Here is a 20923-nt window from a genome sequence, read left to right as displayed (position 1 = left end):
ATAATATTTACAAATCAGTCGATTTTATCATAAGAATCCGGGTGACAAGTTTCTCTTTTAAATGGGAAGATAGGTTAGCTGGGTGTGGTCCTGTATTCCCTGTGCTCAGGAGGAAAAGACACCCTGGACCACATAGTCAGTTCCAGGTCTGCCTAGGCTACACAGTGAACTGCTATCTTTAAATAAGCATGTTAATAATGAACAGAGAGAGATGAGGTAAAGACAAGATAAATGTATGGACCGCCGTTCCTTCCGAGTCATGAGTCCCAGGTCTTGAGGTCCATTGTGCCTTAGGGGGAAGGATATCTACCCCAATTTTCATAGTGTCTTCCACTGTCTGTTTGCCTTTGCCTCCTCCTAAATTGCAATAATTAACATCCAATTTAGTTTTTATTAATATTTTATTCATTTTTGCAGTACTGATGAGGTCAAGTCCAGGGTCTCATGTATGCCAGGAGAACACTCTACCGCTGAGATTTGCCTCACCCCTTTCTTTCCTGGCTTTTGACCCCAGCACATCCTCTCTCGCTTACCTCACTCAGTGGCTGATAGCAGCTCCCTTGGCTCCTCCTGGCCACGGGAGACACTTCACAGGGAGGCAGCAGCTCCTCCTGGGCAGAGGATGGCTCTGGGGTTGGACTTGGGTGGGTAACAAATGGCCAGGCAAAGTGCAGTGGGAAAGCGGAGATGTCAAAACGTGGACGGTGCTTGCCTTTGTTGCTAAGACTGTGAGATTTCTTTTTTCTGCTTCTTTTTTATTTTTTGACTTTATCATGCTTTTCAAATATGCTTATAAAAAACCAAAACATGCGTTTCTTTTAAAATCGGAAGAGACAGCTAAATTATCTTACCTCTGGATGTTTTTGGTCTAACTACCATAAAGTATCACTCATCTCCTACACTGTGGTCCAGTGTGACTAATAGGGCAGGATATTAATGACGAGCAGGTATCATGACAAGGGTACAAATGCCAGCCCCAGCCATACTTCTAGAGTCACCATAGGTTCTTATCTCAATTAGTCACTGTAAATTTATAATATGCATTTAGAGTTGTGTTTTACAAGAGTGGTTTGGTTTACATGGTTTGGTATGACCCTTCCCTGACTTCTAAGATATGACATAAACTAAATCCTCATTTTGTCTAGAAAAGGGGAAAAGAGAAGATGGATAGGTGGACTCACCTAAGATAAACGTTCTGAGAGAATCGAAGGTAAGCATTTACTAATGTCCTTCTTCTTAGAAGGGGGGTTCTCAGTTTTGAACAAGCTGCTTGATGCTGGGATTCAGGAATGAGCAGAGAAACAGACCACACGCCACCGTCTTGGCACAATACATGATGTGTTCAGATTCTGACATGGACCTTAATTCTGGGCAGAGACAAAAATAAAATGATGGTGCTTTTTTCTTTTCTTTTCTTTTCTTTTCTTTTTGTTTTGTCTGTTTGTTTTTTTTCCAGGCATGGTCTTTCTATGTAGCCGTGGCTGTCCTGAACTCACTCTGTAGACCAGGCTGGTCTCAGACTCACAGAGATCCTCCTGCCTCTACCACCCCCCCAACCAAGTGCTGGGATTAAAGTTGTGCCCAGCTAGATGGTATTCTTTTCAACACTTGACAAGGAGCAAGGAATTCTGTGTTCTGCAAGGACATCTCTTGAAGTTTTTCACATGCTTCTGCAGCTTTCTCTAGTTGAACAGTAGGGGACGTAGCGATGCTCTGTGTACAGTGATTAGGAACCAGGGCAAGGAGACAGACACAGAGAGTACAGACGGCATTGGAAAGCCAGGTGTAAAAGGGGGGAAATGATCTTTTTTGGACTCTGAAGTTCAAGGGAAACTAGGCTTGCCTGCCGTTATTGACAGTTTCTCGTGTGGGTTCATGGTCTCCAGAGCATCCTCTGGCTGGGCTGCATCTGCAGGTTTTCCATGCCCGGCCTTGCATCAGGCTGGGGAGGTTCCTTTGGTGAGTATCCTGATTAGGAACATCGACTCTCCAATCAGATAGCATGTATAAAGTAATGAGAAAGGGTACCACTTAAGTTGCCAGACACAGCCACCTAGCACTTGTGTGTGTCCATGTTGTTATTATGTTTTATGTGCCAATGACACCTGTCATCTGAACGTTCCAACCATCACTTACTAGACTCCAGCAAGGCATTGATAGGGAAGCGAACTGGCTTCCATACTTAGGATCGTAAAATCAAGACACCAGATCCTTAATGACTTGGGCCTAATAGACAAGGATCTGTGTGTCCATCCAGAGCCAAATGTGTAAGTTTCGATTTTTAAGTCTGAATAAAACCGATGGAAATATACAGAAGATTAACCCAAGTGGGGATAATATGAAAGCGTTGCTGAGCCGTTTGCTAAAGTCCAGGACTGGCAAGGTCCCCGTGTACCAGGGTAGATGTTGAAGGAGCAGAAAGCTTTAGCAGAACTGTGGTCATGTCCTATGAAGATAAATGTGGTGCTTATGTCAGCCGTCGACTCTCTGACCTGGCCAGCATCTTCATTGGCATGTCAGAGGTGTCCTGCTCAATGTTGAGATGTCTTTTTAAGCAGGAAGGAAGCTAGCAGGGGGTGGTTTACCAAGGTATGATGGATCAAAGAAGCCATGTCAAAAATGGAATGTGTGCCCAGCAGTGGTGGCGCAAGCCTTTAATCCCAGCACTCAGTAGGCAGAGGCAGGCGGATCTCTGTGAGTTCGAGACCAGCCTGGTCTACAGAGCTAGTTCCAGGACAGGATCCAAAGCTACAGAGAAACCCTGTCTCGGTGGGGGAAAAAAGGAATGTGTGAGGAATTCAAGTGAGAGAGGTCAGGCCTGTGGGGAGCCACAACGGTGGGGACGCCAGTCAAAAGAGGGTGCCTCATCTGGTGAGAGTAGTCCAACCTCTCTGGTTTGTGTTGCCTAGCAACAGTGGTGTGCTTCTGTCAAGTCAGAAATCCAGAAACTCGGCCACTGCTGCCTAAAAGCGACACTTCAGAAAAAGCTGACCTTTGACCCAGAAATGGGTCAGGTGCACTTGAATGCAGAGAACTTGAATCCTGTGCAGACTGTCAGGGAGGGCTCAGGTTGAGCTGCCGTGGGCAGGCAGGGGAAACTGAAATCTTCAGTGACAGTAACTATGATGACAGGCCACTGATGTTCCCGCCAGTTCGGTGACAGCAGTCACTCACCACTCTGGTTTTGGAAAACACCTTTCCCAGGACTAAAAATTTTACTAGGGCAAAGATATCTCAAAATATTTAGTTGCTTTAGGAGTGCAAATCTGAGCTCCAACTGCTCAGCAGAAAATTAAGACATAAACTATCGGTCTTTTCCTGGCTTGGCCCATGTGAGTGGATTGGGGTAAACTACGGTTTGTTTATGTTATACCAGATTTTTAAAGGGATCTCCACTTCCCCAAAAACTGTCCCTTTAGTCCTTTCCTTAGCTTGAGAAAAGGCCAGGCAGTTCCTGCCATTTTGCTGAAACTTGCAAAATTGAATGAGGGGAAAAAATGCAGATACAATAAGTTGGGTTGCATGCCAGGAAGAGCTGGTCTGGGAGCATTTGTTCTCTGTGCGTGGGTGGCACCATAAACACATGCATGGCATTTAAACCCCTGTAAGAGGGTGCCTTGTCACTCCCGTCAGCTTCGCAGATAAACAAAGATGGCTCAAGAGCAGGGTGACGGACTAGAACTAAAAATTTCTTTAAATGTCTTTTTATATTTTGTTAAGAATTACCAGTTTGTTTTAAGAGGTCAGTGCCAGCTTTTTAGTATGGAATACTTTTAAAAGTTGTGATTTTCTTCATGTCCAAATGCTGCTGCTGTTTGAAGCATATATTATAGGGACTGCAGAGGTGCCACGGTGGTTGAGAGCACTTGTTGCCCTTCCAGAGGACACAAATGGGGTTCCCAGCACTTACAGAGGTGGCTCACACCTACCCATCACAGCAGCTTCAGGGGACCCGGAACCCTCTTTTGGCTTCTGTGGGTACCCATACACATAACATACACACAGAGAAACATCTAAATAAAGTATTTAATATATATATACATATATATGTAATTTTATGCAGGCATACAAATAAAGTGTTTGATATATATTTTATGTATATACATACATATTAAGCCTGGGGTCACGTGGTTATTTTTTCTGCCAGCCCCTGTTCTCTGAACTCTCTCAATACCTCATTTTGCCAGTTGTCTGTATTTTGCTTAATGAAAGACCCCATTATGTTTGTGAGATTACCTATATGGTTGTCACTTGGGAAATTAGCTCCCAAACCCAAAGATGCTCGGGTCCCTTATAAAAAATAGCCTAGTGTTTAGATTAGACTACACACACCCTCCCATAGGCTTTTAACCATCTCCAGCTACTCTGTGCTGGCAGCCTCATCCGGCCTGAGTGCTGTGTAAATAACAGTCTGTGTTTAGGGACAACATGTTATTCATATATATGCATTATTCATATGTATATTATGTATTCATATATACTCTGTGCTGACACAATCACAAAACATTTTGTGTGTAGGCATGTGGTGTATGCACATGTGTCTGTGTGGTGTGTGCACATGTGTGCGTAGGTGTGAGTTCAGAGACCAGAGGAGGACATCAGTTGTCCCACTCTGTCGCTCTCCACCTATTCCTTTGAGGCAGGCTAGATGGCGGCCAACAAGCCCACAGATTCCTCCTCTCTCCGTCCTTTGTCTCAGATCTGTTCCCTCCTAATTGTTACTTATGCATAGGTGTAGAGAGCTTGGACTTCGCATGGCACCAGACGGTAGGTGTTTAATAAACAGGCATGCCTAAGAGGGAAAACAAACATGTATTTTTGTTATTACAGTATTAGGATTGAACCCAGAGACCCCGCATGCTAAGCCCATGCCCTGGGATGCAGCTGCACATCCCTGTCCCTGGGAGACAGACAGTTAAGAGCCCCTGGAGAATTTAGGCAGAAGAGAACCAAATTAGGAATGACTAGATGGTGGCATGAAAGCAGCCCAGAAGAGAAGAGGATTTTAGCAATAAGCTTCTAGCATTTTTTCTAATCGTTGTGAGAGATCTCCCAAACATCTTCATTACAGTTTGGGGCTTGGTTTATTTTTAACTATGTGTATGTGTGAAACAAGTCTTTCTCTGTATCTGAATAACGACCCAGAGACTTATTAATTATGAAAGCTTGAGCTTTAGTTTAGGCTTGTCTCAACTAGTCCTTATAACTTAAATTAACTTGTTTTTATTAATCTATGTTTTTACCATGTGACTTTTCCCCTTTTTATCATTCTGTATATCTGACTCCCTCCATGTCTCCCTGTATCTCGCTTGCTGGGCTCCTCCTACTTCCTTTCTCTGCCTGGAAGTCCCACCTATACCTCTTGCCTAGCTATTGGCCCTTCAGCTTTTATTATACCAATCACAGTGAACACGCTTTTACACAGTGTACAAATATCCCACAACATGTGGGGTTATGTGCATATTAGTGCAGGTACCCATGAAGGCCACAGGCACTGGGCTCTTGGAGTTATAGTGGGTATGTGTTGCCTGACATGGGCACTGGGAAGCCACCCCAGGTTCTCTGCAAGAGCAGCAAGCACCCGAACCTCTAAACTCCAACACCATCATCATTACATTTTTAGGAACTGAGAAAAGACGTCTTTGGCCATAATCACAACATAGATAATACATTGGGCCCAATTGTCTTTGTCCTGGTCCCAAGAGGTGGCTGGTGACTTTTGTAGGAAGGACTCAGAGGGGCCACGTGACCAGGCAATTTTTATTATTCTCATGTTCATTGCTATCTCTGTTTAAAAAGTTCAATGAGGAGCTAAGCATAGGAAATATTTGCAGATGCGTGAGCGCTGGGCCGGCAAGACTCGGAGACTTGCTGGGAAAGGCCTAGGGCATCTATGGGGACCGATTCTAGGTGGCGGCCGAGAAGGGAGGTGACATTGTCAAGTGCCACTTTCAGTAGTTACAGTCTTCTCACGCGGGGCAGAGTCATCCAGGAATGCTGTATCAAGGCTGCCAGAGCTCACGAGAGTTCATGGCCGCAAGCTGAGGAAGTGACGATGTGCCAGCCCTCTGAACTTTCTAAGAGGAACAAAAGCCAGGAGGAAAGAGAAAACTGTTTGTAGGAACAGCCGAGACGTTTTAATATATAAAATGCACAGCATCTTAATGCCTAGGAATTAGGGTTATTCAAAAAAGATCTATCTGTTTGATTTATAGAATTATGGAGCCGCTTAAAATACAATGGTCGTTATAATGAAAATATCCAATTTTATATTTATAAGTATTTATCTATAATTACTTATAATTACAATTAATTACTTGGGTTTCCTTCAGCCCGGCGCCTAACACCTTCATCTGTTAGCTGCCTGCGAAAATAAATGAATCAATGGTTTCATCTGGACACATGGGTAGACAGCTTGTCTAGAAAGCATAAGGTACTGGGTCCTGCTTCCAACACTAGAAAACAAAGAAAAAGAAAGGTAAAATTTCACTTTTGCCTCTTGGTATAAAAGGAAAAGTCAGACTTAGTATCCTAACTGGGGAATATTAGCATTTAAATAAAACAAACTAAATTTTCTTTGGCTGAGTGCCATTCATAGCATACAATTTAAATATTTCAAAAGGATTACTTTCTGTGTGTGTATGTTCATAGATTTAATTTCAGTTTTGAATAAATAAAAGTATTTTCATTCGCAATGCTCTAAAACTTTAATGATAGCAATTTCAAGATGTAGCCACTTCCCCCTTAAGAAATCGTCTTGACTAAGATTCCTGTCTGTCTGTATCACTTTCAGGGCAAGTGACGGGCAGGAAGGAAGTTGTGTGTGGTGTACTATGAATCCTTATATCCCTCTCCCTCATTCTTTAAATTTTCAAAGAATCGGGACATCTGGGATACCGCAGGAATAGAATAGCACTTTTGTTAGGACTTTAATAATTTTTTAATTAAATCCATGTTTAAATCTCATATCTGTGCTTTATTTACATCATTTTCCTCTTTCTCCCTCCCCTCCGACCTTCCTCATGCCTCCACCCCAAAACATGGCTTTTTTTCTTTTATTAGATATATTTGTTTTATTTTATATATGAGCGCCTTACCTGCTTGTCTGTGTGTGCACCATTGCACACCTGGGGCCTATGAAGGTCAGAATCAGGCATCAGATCCTGTGCAACCAGAGTAGGGAGCCTCCATGCTGGTGCTGAGACCCAAACCTGGGCGCCCTGCAAGAGCAACAAGTACCTTAGCCGCGGAGCCGTCTCTCCATCTTGCCTCTTTTGCTTTAATTTTTATTGTGTCTGATAATTTCAGTCTTGGGAAAACATAATTTTATTTTAATGTGAACACTATTGCTGGCATAGAAAATATTTTCCGACAAACACCAGTAACAGTCTCAAGTATACTTTGACTTTCCTCACTTGACTTCTTTGCCTCTGAGAGCAGCTTAGTCAGCTGAGCAAGTCCTGCCTCAGGCCTGCAGTTGTGAGACTCTGCTTTGAACCAAGAACTGTCCTAGGGAACCATAGAGAGCATTGGTGTCAGGTGCACTAACAGCACAGCATGTAAACATAGTCGTGGGGGGGGGGTGTTTGTTTGTTTGGTTTGGTTTTTGGTTTTTCGAGACAGAGTTTGTCTATAGCTTTGGAGCCTGTCCTGGAATTAGCACTTGTAGATCAGGTTGGCCTCGAACTCATAGAGATCCACCTGCCTCTGTCTGCCCTGTGCTCAGATTAAAGGTGTGCACCACTACCGCCCCGCTTAGTCATGTGATTTTGAAGAACTCCAGATCTTCTTCTGCAGCTCTGGGAAGTTAGACTCTGTGTCTCGGGGTGCCCATCTGTAAAACATGTCATTGGGAGGAATCAGTGAAAAGCCAGTACACGCCGAAGGCTTAGTCCAGGGCATGGCTAGTGTTAAACACTCAGTCAGTAAGGACACAGTGACCCTTGGAATGTGGTCCAGATGCCTGTATATTGAGCATCTGCATCTTAAGGATGAAGGCAAGTGATGTGCACACACAAGCAGCCCTTGATGCACGTGTGATAGACTCCGCTTTCCTTAGACTCTGATTTCATCCCCACATCCCTTCACATTTAGCCTCACAGAAATACTGAGTTGCAGAGAAGCTGTCAGAACATCCTGAGCCTGTGTGTTACCTTGTTTCCATGTTAAATTTCAAGCCTTTGTGCGCCAAGACTTCACTATACACTTAGAAATGAAACATTCTTGGTATTATGGGTGTGGGATCTGTGTTTTCGCTTACCAAACCACCATGTTAAGATCTGAAGATGCTTGCTCCTTCCCTGTCCCTCCGCCAGCAGTACTGGTAATGCAGCCAGGACTTCAGGCATGCCAGGCAAGTACTCTGCCACCGAGCCATAACCCCAGCCTCAAGCTCAGGCTACATTTCAGTTTGCCAAAAGAGTTCTAAGTCCTAGGTGGGATGCCACACAGGCAACTTTCAGCATTGGTTAACAAAATCATGATCTCACAAATCCAGTCGCTAGGTCAAAACGGCAACTCTAAGCTGGATGAACTTGGGGAAAATATGTTTCCCTTCACAAAACCTGTCACAGTTTGAAGACCTGTTTCCAAAAGGGGCAGGAGGAGAATGAATAAAGCTTCCATCAGAGCGGTGGTGTGTCCTGTGTGAGGTAAAGAAATCCAACAGCCAACTTCTAACTAGTGATACACCCTACTTGGTATTCAAGAAACCAGTGCGAGCAGGGATTTCTGAATCATCAGATCCTTTGTGATCCTTGTGTCTACTGATCCCTGACACACACAGCTCAGATGGAGAGACAGAGAGATCAGTTGATCAATTACTTCATCTTTTGACTCACACTGCATGCAGCCAGAACAGCATGTGAGGTAGAGGTGTGTGTTTGTGTGTGTGTGTGTGTGTGTGTGGTTTGGCTGTGTATCTGTGTGTGCACAAACAGGTATGCATGCACATAGATTTTGCTGATGGACACAGCTCTAGGGCCTGGCTAAGAAGCTGGATTTTCTCAGACTCCCACCCCCTTGGAACATTTTCGTGGGAAGTCAGGCAGCACCCAGCAAACTCAGCCTGTGCCTGTGGTCTGCTGAATGGAGGCCGCCATCACTGCTGGGGTTGAAGCCTGTTTTCTAGACCTCTGGCTCTCCAGCCGGGCTTCCTGGACTTCTGGAGAAGCCATCTGCCAGGTGGAACACAGGATGGAAGGGTGGGTCAGGGCAATCCAGGCTTCCCGGCACTGCAGGCTGACCGCACACGCCCACAACCGGTTCCTTCCTGGTCACGGCTGCTCATCTCTCATCTCCCTCTTCTAAGCCAGTTTAGAGTTGGCCCCCGGCCAAATATGAATCAAGGAGGATGTGTTGAGTGTGTAGTTTGAATCGCAAAGATAGAAGTGTAAAAATACTTCCCCAAACTAGTAAAAAAAAAGTGTGTTGTGGAAATCCTGGGAGATTATAATAGACTTGCAGCTTGCATCGGCATTTATTCTTACTCGGGCTCCTGTTGGCTGTTCCAGAAGGACACCAATGAAACAGAAACCTCACATTCGATAGCACCTTTACTGTCCTTCGCCAGAGCACAGCCTGTGCGTCACATCTGCTCTGATTCCCTAGTCTCCAGCACCTAACGATTTATTCTGGAGACACCCCTGCCCCTCCAGCCCCACCCTGGTGCTATTAGAGGGAGGAGCTACTTAGTAATTCTACACCTGGTCAAGCCCACGCCCACCAACTTGCTAAGCTTCCCAAACAAGTGTAGGGCCAAGTATGAGAATCTGCAAACTGGAGAGCCGGGGCTGGAGGTGGCTCTGGCTGCCGCTGGGCTTGGCTTCAGGGAGTTTTGTTCCGACTCTCCAATGAATCTACTATGATGGCCGTTGATGACAGCAATTTATATTCCAGAACGAAGAACAAGTTAAATTCATCTCCAAATGAGCTTAAATCGTTAAGACGGAGCAGCCTGCCACCTGAGCTTCCCATCGGCAATCACATTAAAGGAAAACTTCAAAGAAACATCAAAAACTTGGAACCTGTTCACCTGAGGCGCCCCAGAAAGAGACCATCCATATTCCCAGGTAGGAATTGTTTGAATTCATGTTTTCCTGTTAAAAAATGAAATAGACAAAAATTATGTAATGTAGACAATCAAATTGAAACTAATCTGGAGCACTTTTGAGGGCGGAGAGTACCAAAGAAGCAGGGCCTTAAGGGTCAGAACCACCTTTCACCTCTGTTCTAGAGGAGTTCAAATTGTCTTTGCTTTTCAGAGCGCCGTGTTTTTTTCCTTTGATCTGATTGGTTGTGAGTCCTTCCAGGATCTGTTGGGGACAGACAGCTGTGCCGTTTGGACTTGTTAGCATTCACGGGTTTGTGGCACTGCTCCGCTTGCAACCCTGAGAATTCTGTGTAGCATTTCATGCCCAAGATTGGATTGTTGAGTGGAGCTAACGTTTGGTGTGCACCAGAAATCAACAGCAGCGCGTTCTCGGTGCATGCTTCAAATTCCAACCCTGCAGCAGAGCCTGCGACCGCTTGGAGTGGAGAAAACGTAGTAGGTGACTGGAGAAACGTGAATCTCGGTCTTGATAAGGGATCCTGATGTTGGCCTTTGATGTTCTGCAGTGAGTTTGTTATGGATGTGTAGAGAGCGGAAGCCACCTGCCACGGGGAAGCCTAACTGTTCACCCACCCGAGCTAAGTGAGCTCCGCAGTTTGAATTATTTGCATGACTTGATTTTAGTATTTGCATTGGAATTTCTAGGGAAACTGGAGCTGCCATTTTTGTTCTCATTCATTGCTTTATTTACTTCGCATGTTTAAAAAATTAGTGACAATGCCGAGGGCTAGCTGTGTTATGTTAGAAAATGAGAGAATAATTCAGCCCAATATTATTTCATAAAGATTATACTGACTTCCCTAGCAGCTGATGCTTCATACTGATTTAGGCAATGAACTGGAAAATGATTTGAGGAGCTCGGGGCACTAGGTCGCGCAATAAAGTTACCTTTCTTTGATTTTTATTTTTTTTGTGTGAATGTTTTGCCTTCATGCATGTCTGCATCGTTCTTGTCCCTGGTGACTATGGAGAACAGAAGGGGGCTGCTCCCAATCCCCTGGGACGGAGTTATGAGTAGTGGTGAGACACAGCGTAGGTGCTGGGAATCAAATCCAAGTCCAAGTTCTTATAACAACCCCCCCATACACGCACACATACACAGACACACACCACACACACGTACACACACATACCACCATACACATACCACCTACACACACAGACACACACCACCTACACACACACAGACACACATACCACCTAGACACACATACACACACCACCTACACACACAGACACACACCACACACACATACACACATACCACCTAGACACACATACACACACCACCACACACACACAGATACATACACACATACCACCTAGACACACATACACACACCATCACACATGCACACATATACACACACCACCTACACACACAGACACACACCACACACACACACATACCACCAAACACACACATATATACACACCACCTACACATACCACCACATACACACACAGACACACAGCACACACCACACATACCACCACCACCACCACCAAAGAGATACTTTTTTGTGGAGCTGTTACTTTGATGTTTCTTCTTGATGTTTCTCTAGTATTTGCTCTTTTGGTGGGAGATGAGAAGACCAAGTTTAGCAGGGTCCAGAAGGTATGAGCCTTTGGATGTGTTGGCGAAAGAAGGAAGGGATAAGATGAAAAACTGCTGGAAGGGGCAGCATTTGGATGTCTAAGGTAAACCCATCTCTGGCCCCAGACTCGCCATGATTTCCCAGTGGTGACCATGGTGGTTTGAATAAGAATGATCCCTGTAGGCTTACGTGCTTGAATAGTTAGGGAGCGGCCCTATTCAAAAGGATTAGAAGGTTGTTGGAGAAAGTGGGAGTTGGGCTTTGAGGTTTCAAGAACCCAAGCCAGGCTCTTCTCTCTTCCCGCTGCCGTCTGCAAATGTGGATGTAGGAGTCTCAGGCTACTCCTCTAACACCGTGTCTGCCCGCCATGCTCCCCACTGTGACAGTGGAGTAAACCTTTGACACAGAAAGCCAGCCCCAAGGAAATGACTTCCTTTATCAGCCTTTCTGTGGTCCGAGCGTCTCTTCACAGCAATGGAGGACTGGGACAGGAACCAAGTGCTCAGAATGGCCGTGTTTCCTGAAACCCACAGCAATCGGGTCAGTTTGGGGGGGGTCAATTTGGGGGGGGCCAGTTTTGGGAGGTCAGTTTTGGGGGGTCAGTTTTGGGGGGTCAGTTTTGGGAGGTCAGTTTTGGGGGGTCAGTTTTGGGGGGTCAGTTTTGGGGGGTCAGTTTTGGGAGGTCAGTTTTGGGGGGTCAGTTTTGGGAGGTCAGTTTTGGGGGGTCAGTTTGGGGGGCCAGTTTTGGGGGGTCAGTTTTGGGGGGTCAGTTTTGGGGGGTGTTCTCAGTTATTTCTTCTACTGTCACCTGCTCTTCCTCGTCTCTGCTTTCGTTGGTTGGTTGGCGCCATTGTTCGGCTTTCTCCCAGTGTCCCTGGCACAGCCTCCGCTCCACAGAGGCTTAGAGAACCCTGGGCCTGCAGCCGTGGTCTTCACCCTGCCGTGCGGTCACCTGGCCCTGATGGATGGGCACAGCCTCTTCCCCTGGACTTTACGGATATTTCCCTTTTTGGCATTTATGTGACATTTAGTTGACAGAGCTGCTTTGGCAAGGTAAAGTGTGAAAGAGTCACTGAAGCCTGAGGAGCCGGGCTGTGGTTCTTACAGTGTCCTCGGCTGCCAGTGTGTGCTTCCAGCCACCTCATAGGCTGCTAGGGCTTCTTTCTGGCTGTGTGCTGTTTGGTTGGTGGGTTTGTTGTTGTTGTTGTTTTGGTTATTGGTGTTTGCAGTTCTGAGATTTGAACATAGAGCCTCATGCATGCTCTGTGCAAGTTCCCTACCACTGAGCTGTACCTCCAGCCCTCTTTATAACTTTTTAAAGATTTTTATTTTTTATTTGTATGTGTGTGGGCATGTGTGCCTGCATGTGTGTATGTGTATGTGTGTTCATGTGTGTGCATGCATATATGTGTGTGTGTGTGCATGCAGGCAGATGACAATGGAGGCCAGAGAGGGTATCAACTCCTCTGGAGCTAGGGTTATACAGGAGGTTATAAGCCTCTGACATAGGTGCTGGGAACTGAGCTTGAGTCCTCTGGAAGATCTGAAAGACTCTTTCACCCCGCCTCTTTTTACTTTGTATTTTGAGACAAGGTCCACTAAGTTGATCAGTCTGCCTTTGACATCTCTGTGGGCCAGGCCTGCCTTGAATCTGTAATCCTTGTCTCAGTCTTCCGAGCCGCTGGGCTGACAGGTCTGTGCTGCTAGACTCAGCTTGTTCCTGCCTGTTTCTGCATAGAGTTCCTCCTGTGGGCACAGCACTAGGAGACGGACTCTGTCCACCCCTGCCTCCTTGGTACCAAGACAAGTTAGAGTCACCTGGTCAAAGTCTGAGCACATAGTCTATCTGGTTTCTACATTCTTCTCAGTTCAACTATGGCTCCACTGTCCTGTGCCTGGCATCAGCTCCTCCCCCACAGCGGGTAATGTAGAAGTATTTTTGACTGTCCATCCTAGTACAATGCCTATAGGTCACCCGCAAACAGAAACACCCACTTCTTGGGGCAACTCTTCCTAGTGTGTGTTGCTATGCACTTACACAGAAACGACAGACATAATAAAGGGGCGGGGCATGAGGGTGGAGGGTGAAGGTGCCTTCCACAGTTGGTAAAACTGGGGCTAGGGTGGACCCCGGACTGCAGCGTCGCAGCCTTTCCCCTGTGTTCCCCCGGCCTCCATTGTCGGCTGCTGAGACTTTGTCTACTAAGAAGTGTGATCTGAGAACACGCGTGTTCCACCAGCGCTCCTAGCCACTCCCTTGTTCCCGAAGCCAGCTTGCGTCTCCCCGTAAAGCCTCCTCGCATCTCCCATCCTGTGCTTCATGGTGGAGTGCTCCATTTCGTTCATCCTCCCTTCATTCATTTGCTCATTCATTCACAAACTACCAGTTTAGCCCTTACATCATAACGGGAAAGAAGCCTTCAAGGGCCTAGCTCCTGCATTACTTTTTTGTTCTTAGCTATTTTGCCTCTGGGGCCATCTCACCTGCAAGTAGTTACCTGTCTAAAAAGCAAGTCTGCTTTATTTCTTAACGATTCTTTGGGGGGAATCTTAGGATATTAACTCTATTAGATAAAGTTCAAACCCAACAAGAAGTATAAGAAATATCTGTTTTCTCCAAGAAATCTGGCGCCAGGGAAACTCTCAGGAACCCACAAGGATGACCCCAGCTGAGATTCCTAGCAATAGTGGAGGGGGCCTGAACTGACTGCCCTAATTGTCATCAGAGAGCATTCATCCAGTAACTGATGGAGGCGGCTGCTAAGATCCACAGCCGAGCACCGGATGGAACTCTGGGAGTCCTGTCAAAGAGAGGGAGGAGGTCAGGCAGTGGTGGCGCACACCTTTAATCCCAGCACTCGGGAGGCAGAGGCAGGTGGATCTCTGTGAGTTCGAGGCCAGCGGGGTCTACAGAGTGAGTTCCAGGACAGGCTCTGAAGCTACACAGAGAGACATGTCTCAAAAAACCAGAGTGGGGGGAGGGAAGGAGGGAGGGAGGGAGGGAGGGAGGGAGGGAGGGAAGGAGGGAGGAAGGGATTGTACAAGCCATAGGGAGTCAAGGTCATAATGGGGGAGTCCACAGAGACAGCTGACCTGAGCTCATGTGAACTCAAGGACTCTGGACCAATAGTTAGGGAGCCTGCGTGGAACTAACCTAGGCCCTCTGCATGCGTATGACAGTCGTGTAGCTTGGTCTGTTTGTGGGGCTCCTGGTAGTGGGACCAGGACCTTTCCCTGGCACTTGAGCTGTCTTTTGAGAACCTATTCTCCATGTTGGGTTGCCTTGCCCAATCTTGATGAAGAGGGAGGAGCTTGGTCCTGCCTCAACTTGATATGCCAGGCTGTGTTGACTCCCATGAGAGGCCTGCGCCTTTCTGAATGGAAACAGAGGAGGAATGGGTGGGAGGTAAATGGGAGTTGGGGGGAGGGAATGGGAGGAGAGGAGGGAGGGGAAACTGTGGTCAGTATCTAAAATAAGAATTTAATTAAAAAATATCAAATCTGTCTACTAACCTCAGCCCCTTCCCCACATGCCCTCCTTGTGTTCACACAGGCTTCACCAGGGTCCAATGCCAGCTCCCCATGCTCGATTTACCAGGGTTAGGCACATGCATAGGCCCCACCTACCCAGTTGCTACCTGAGCAGCTCTGCCTCCTCCTGACCCCTCTGCTGGGAGGGTCCAGTCTTTGGGCTGCCCAGCTCATGGCGTCTATCTCAATGTATTGTAATGATGGGTCTTACCTGTCAATCTCCCACTAGCTGATGATGCAGGTACTGTATGGGTCTTGTTAACTGTTGTGTGCCTGTTGCCTGTCACAATAGCTGGCACACAGTATACCCCCAGCAAACATGCAGTTGGTTCAGATTGTACTGAATGCTTCTGACCTCCTCCTTGTGCTCTGCCTCTATCCAGAAGGCTGGTTCTTATAATGCCTCTCCTCATTGCTACTCACACACATACACACTCACACACACTCTGATGCAGGCACACGCACAGATGCAGGCACATATACAGATGCTGACACACACAGAGATATAGACACACACAGATGTGGTCACACACATAACTATAGACACACACACAGATGCAGGCACAAACAAAGGTGCAGGCACACACAGGAATGTAGACACACACAGGGATGTAGACACACAGACAGAGATGCAGAGACACAATATCCTGATGCAGGCACATACACATATACAGGCACACACAGATGCGGACACACACAAAGATGTAGGCACACACACAGATGCAGACACACACACAGACGTGGTCACACACATAACTATAGACACACGCACAGATGCAGGCACATACACAGATATAGACACACACAGATGCAGGCACACACACAGATGCAGACATGCACAGGGATGCAGACACACACATATGCAGACACACACAGATGCAGTCACACACACAGCTATAGACACACACACAGATGCAGGCACACACACAGATGCAGGCACACACACAGATATAAACACACACGGGGATGCAGACACACACAGATGTAGGCACACACACAGATACGGTCACACACACAGATGTGGACACACACAGAGATGCAGACACATACAGATGCAGACACACATAGATGTAGATACATAAAGATGCAGGTGTGTGCACACACACAGATGCAGGTGCACGCACACACACGCACACACACAATCCTTCTGCCCACTTCTCTGTCCTCTTTGTGGACTAGAAGGTCCAGCTCTACCCATCCATCTTCTGTAATCACCTTGAATTCTTCCTCTGATATCTTTCATCCCCTCTGTGCCAGTTGCCTCCTTGGCTGCGAGGCTTTTAACTTGGTGTTTGTGTGTAAACGCTTTGGAAACGGATATTATACTTAAACAGGGACTACATCTTCTGTCCTTCAGTGGCATCCATTCAACATTGGTCATTTAAAACCATGAACTGAACTCTCTGAAATGGGAGCCAAAAGAGACTGCCCCTTAGGGTGTTTGATGAGGCATTTGGGTCATAGTATGCAAGGTATCAAGAGTCTCTGCCTCCATGAAAGACAGAAAGGTCATTCATTTGCTCCCCAAATCTGAAAGAGCTTGTGCAGCAGAGCCCCCAGCCATGAACCGGGCTCAATAAGAGAAAAAATAGGGAGTGGGCTGAACTGGACACTCATGCCCATGGGCCTTTGGCTGAAAATGAGCCCGGCAGCCTCCACCTGGGAGACAGGGCGGGTCCCATGCCAGGTGTAACGGCTGCTCATTCAGAAACTTTAAGCAAAAGAGTTGTGTCTTGACCAGCTAGATTTTAAAATACTGCAATGATTTTACACTCATATGTTCTAAAAGCAAGGAGTCATCTGGTTGGGGAAAACAGCCCCAGTATCTCTTGGTTGTTTCTGATAAGGATTTCGGGGCGGGGAGCCTGGATAGCACTCACTAGACTCATGTGCCAGCATGTTGGCCAACACCACTGTCATTTTTAAGTTAAAATCCAGTTCCTAGCCAGATGTGGTAATGCATGTCTCTAATCCTGGTCCTTGAGGTTCAGACGCAGAAGAATTGCCAGTTTGAGACTAGCTGACTGTATAACAAGACCCTGTCTCAAAAAAAAAAAAAAAAAAAAAAAAAAGTTCCAAGGTGAGTTTTTTTTCTTTCAAATCCACAATTCAATACACACACACACACACACACACACAATATAAGCATTTGGCATTTCTTATATAAACTGCTTTATCCCGTTTCTTGCTGTGTGAGGTTTGTTTTAAGAAACAGGGTAGGTATGAGAAGCATAGCAGTAAGCAGTTTTCCGGATGCTCTTACGATGGCTGGCGTCTCTGCTCAGGGGACTGTGGGGATGGGCAAGCTGAAGGTTTGTGTTGCTGTCGTTGTTGTTGCTGTTTGTTTTGTTTTGTTTCGAGGCTATGTGGCCCTGGCTTACCTGAACTCACTGTGCAGACCAGGCTGGCCTTAAACTAACAGAGATCCGCCTTCCTTTGCCTCCCGAGTGCATGGATTAAAGGTGTGCACCACCATACCCAGCTCCAAGTTGAACATCTCCAATTCAAAACTTCAGATCCAGAATGTCCCTGACTACGAGACATTTTGAAGCTAACCTCATACATGGATTTCTATACTTGGCCTCATGCAATGACCATGACCTAAATCAAAACCTGGGTTAAAATATCGGGTAAATTTACCTCTAGGCTTTGTGTAGAATTTGGGTCCATAAGTGCAACCTAATATGAGTTGGGTCCTGGCGTGTGTTCACCCAAATATTCTGCCATCTGAGTCGGTTCTGGCCCCACTTCTGACGCGGAGTATTCACTGAGCTATGTTCTCTTTTGTATTTTTGTCATCTCAGCACCCCACAGAGGGGTGCGCCCGGTGGCATGTCCGTATTATCTCCGGGGACAATGGAGAGTTTGGTCAGGCCCTTTACAAACACTCACTGTTACAAGGATGTTTCCTGGGATTGTGTCCAGTCATTTCAGGCTGTGGTCACGTGCTCTAATGACGTGATGGCAGCCGCTGTGCCTCCTTCTCTGAGCTGTCCCCACAACACCCACCACAGTGCTTCCCACGCTGACGAACTGAAGTTGTCAGACCAGGGGAAAACCACGTGGCGTGTGTCATAAGCCATGTCACCACCACACCACCCGCCACACCCTGCTTATCTGGTCCAATTTTGCTTAGCCAGCAAAATTTACTCATTGTCAAATGTATTAAGGGAATAAAGTTTTGACTTTGTTTTCTATTTTCATTTATTTAAGAAACCAAACTAAATGATGCCCTTCTACCTAGTACTTTGAAGAAGAACAAAACGCTGATACTATGGTGCTTTTTTTTTAATTTATCCCTTATTTGCATAGAAACAAGAAGAAATATTTTTACACTTCTGAAGAGATTGACTGAGAGCAAGTACAAGCAGAAAACTTCCAGTTCATGGCACACTTTTAAGCTTCTTTCCTCGTGGTGCATGGATGTGTGTTTATGTATATCACATAATGTAGCTCTCTGGAAATATGTAGGTATAGAACTATCGTTATGGTTCTGAATTCACTGCCTTAATTGGGTCTGACCCAAACGCTGCTCATTCCATTTGTTGCATTGTGAATAATGTGACCTAAGCTCTACTGTACATCTTTCCATTCTTTTTTTCCCTCAAGATATTTATTTTATTTTATGTATGTGTGGGGGAGAGTGCTTGTACATGTCTGTGCACCACATGCATGCAGTGCCCATGGAGGCCACAAGAGGGCGGTAGAGACGGTAGTGAGCCACCACCTGGGAGCTGGGAACTGAACCCAGATCCTGTACAAGAACAGCCCATGCTCTTAACTGCTGAACTTCCAGTTTTGTCTTTACTTTTCAAATGTTCAAATTCTGTCACAGGCACAGAATTTGTGGTGTTTTGGGTTTTTTGTTGTTGTTGTTTTGTTTTGTTTTTTGATTTTTTTGTTGTTGTTGTTTGTTTTGTTTTAAAAAGACAATAGAAATAAGATAATGTAGCTATCCCACCCGCTATCATGGTTGCCTCCCCCAGGAGGAAATAGATGAAGTGTTGTATTGTGAAAGGTTTGTTGGCAGAGCAGGGTAAGATAATCTGCAGCTATGAACCGGTATCTGCGCTTGCCCAGAGCAAACGGAAAGCTTCCTAGACATCACCCCGTTAGAAAGGGAAGGATCAGTGAGTGGAATTGATGCTTTTTGTGAATACATCTCTTTAAAAGGTTCTTCTGAACATTTCAAGCACTACAGAAACGAATACCTTAACAAGAGACCCAAGCAAGGGAGAGGAAGAACGGGTGTGGTTGGGTCATCAGCCCTGCAAAACAGCCAAGACATGAATTGCAAACACCTGAGCTCATGGGGTCTCATAGGAAAGTGGGAGAGATGAGGGGGTTGCTGGGACATCTAAACAGTGCCAGAGGCTGGTGCCTCTGTGTGGTCTTTTGCCCCGTGTGATCTGAAGGGCTTAGCACAGTGACTGCGTCTCCCTATCACTGGGCAACAGAGCTAAGCAGTCCTAACACAGGCAACTTAGACCCCCACACCGGAGCAGTGCAGGCTGCTGTCGTTGTCTTTGCAAACAGAGTGTGCGGAGAGAGATGGAAAGTGTTCGCGAGTGCACTGCTCTAGCTGGAGCTCAAACTGGGCTACATGGTGATGAGCCTAACTTCTTTCCAGTGTGGAAGTTTAGGATTTAAAACACCATGAAATGCATTAATGTGTAAAAGGGCTACACAAAATCCACATTAGTCAGTCAACTGGAATCCTGCCCCTTCCCTGAACCGCAGTGTCTGTAAACCCTTAATCTCCTCCACACTATAATTATAATCTCAATGGACCACATTGCTGCATGGGGCTGATTCATAAGATCTGTTTAAATGCTGTGTAATAGGACTGTGGAGTAGCTTGGGGTTTGAAATAAAATTATAAAGCATGAAATGCCATGAATTTCATCTAGAGTGGCAATGTTTCTCTTGTAAGTGTTTAAGCAGTGTGTCTAAGTAGCAGTTGTCTTAGCATGGGGGTGGGGAGAGGAGAGACTTACTCCTTCAATAGCAGCCTCTACTATGGACCATTCCTGCAGTGAGACCATTGATCCAGTCTCAGGGCCACTGCCTCTGCCACTTCTCTTTGTGTATTTTGCTTTATCATTGAGACAGGATCTGCCATGTGGCCTCAGACTCAGCCCCACAGGCTGGCAAGACAGACACATCCACCGGAGTTAGCTAAGGCCCCGCCTCTTATTACCATGCCCCTCAAAGTTAAGGTTCAACATGGGTTTTGGAAGAGGCATAAAACTATAGAACTACTCCTCTAAATAATTATAATTTATATTATTATATTCTAAATTATATATTAAAATAAAATGATATATAATATTATAATATAACATGTGTGAGATAATATATACATATATTCTGAATTAAATTATATTCTAAATTATTATAATTTGATTTGGGGAAAATGGTATACTTTTTTTCTTTTTTTATTTAAAGTTCCTTGGAATGTTTAACCTGGGCTCTTGCCAAGTCTGGACACCAACAGCTGTTTTAGCCATTTGTCATGTTCATTTTTCAAAGTCAATAAGACTTGTAACACCTCCCCAAGAGACATTATTTTTTAATTTAAATTTATATTTTGAGAGTCTCACACATGGGTACTGTGTATCAATACATGATTTTCATCCTTCCCTCTCCCCTTCAGCTCCTCCCATGCCATGCCCCTCGCACC

The 20923-nt window shown here is 45.7% G+C and overlaps 1 protein-coding gene across 1 annotated transcript in view; it reads left to right on the top strand.

Annotated features, from left to right (window-relative positions):
* The window catches only part of Fry (FRY microtubule binding protein), a 404412-nt gene that overhangs the window by 80480 nt on the left and 303009 nt on the right, over positions 1-20923 (top strand). Inside the window, exon 2 of the mRNA XM_057765235.1 lies at positions 9898-10070. The gene's annotated coding sequence lies outside the window, so the exon portion shown is untranslated. The remainder of the gene's footprint in view (positions 1-9897; positions 10071-20923) is intronic.

Source organism: Chionomys nivalis, chromosome 3 (assembly GCF_950005125.1).
Source record: "Chionomys nivalis chromosome 3, mChiNiv1.1, whole genome shotgun sequence".
Classification (NCBI taxonomy): Eukaryota; Metazoa; Chordata; class Mammalia; order Rodentia; family Cricetidae; genus Chionomys; species Chionomys nivalis.
This window is presented reverse-complemented; position numbering and strand designations above follow the sequence as displayed.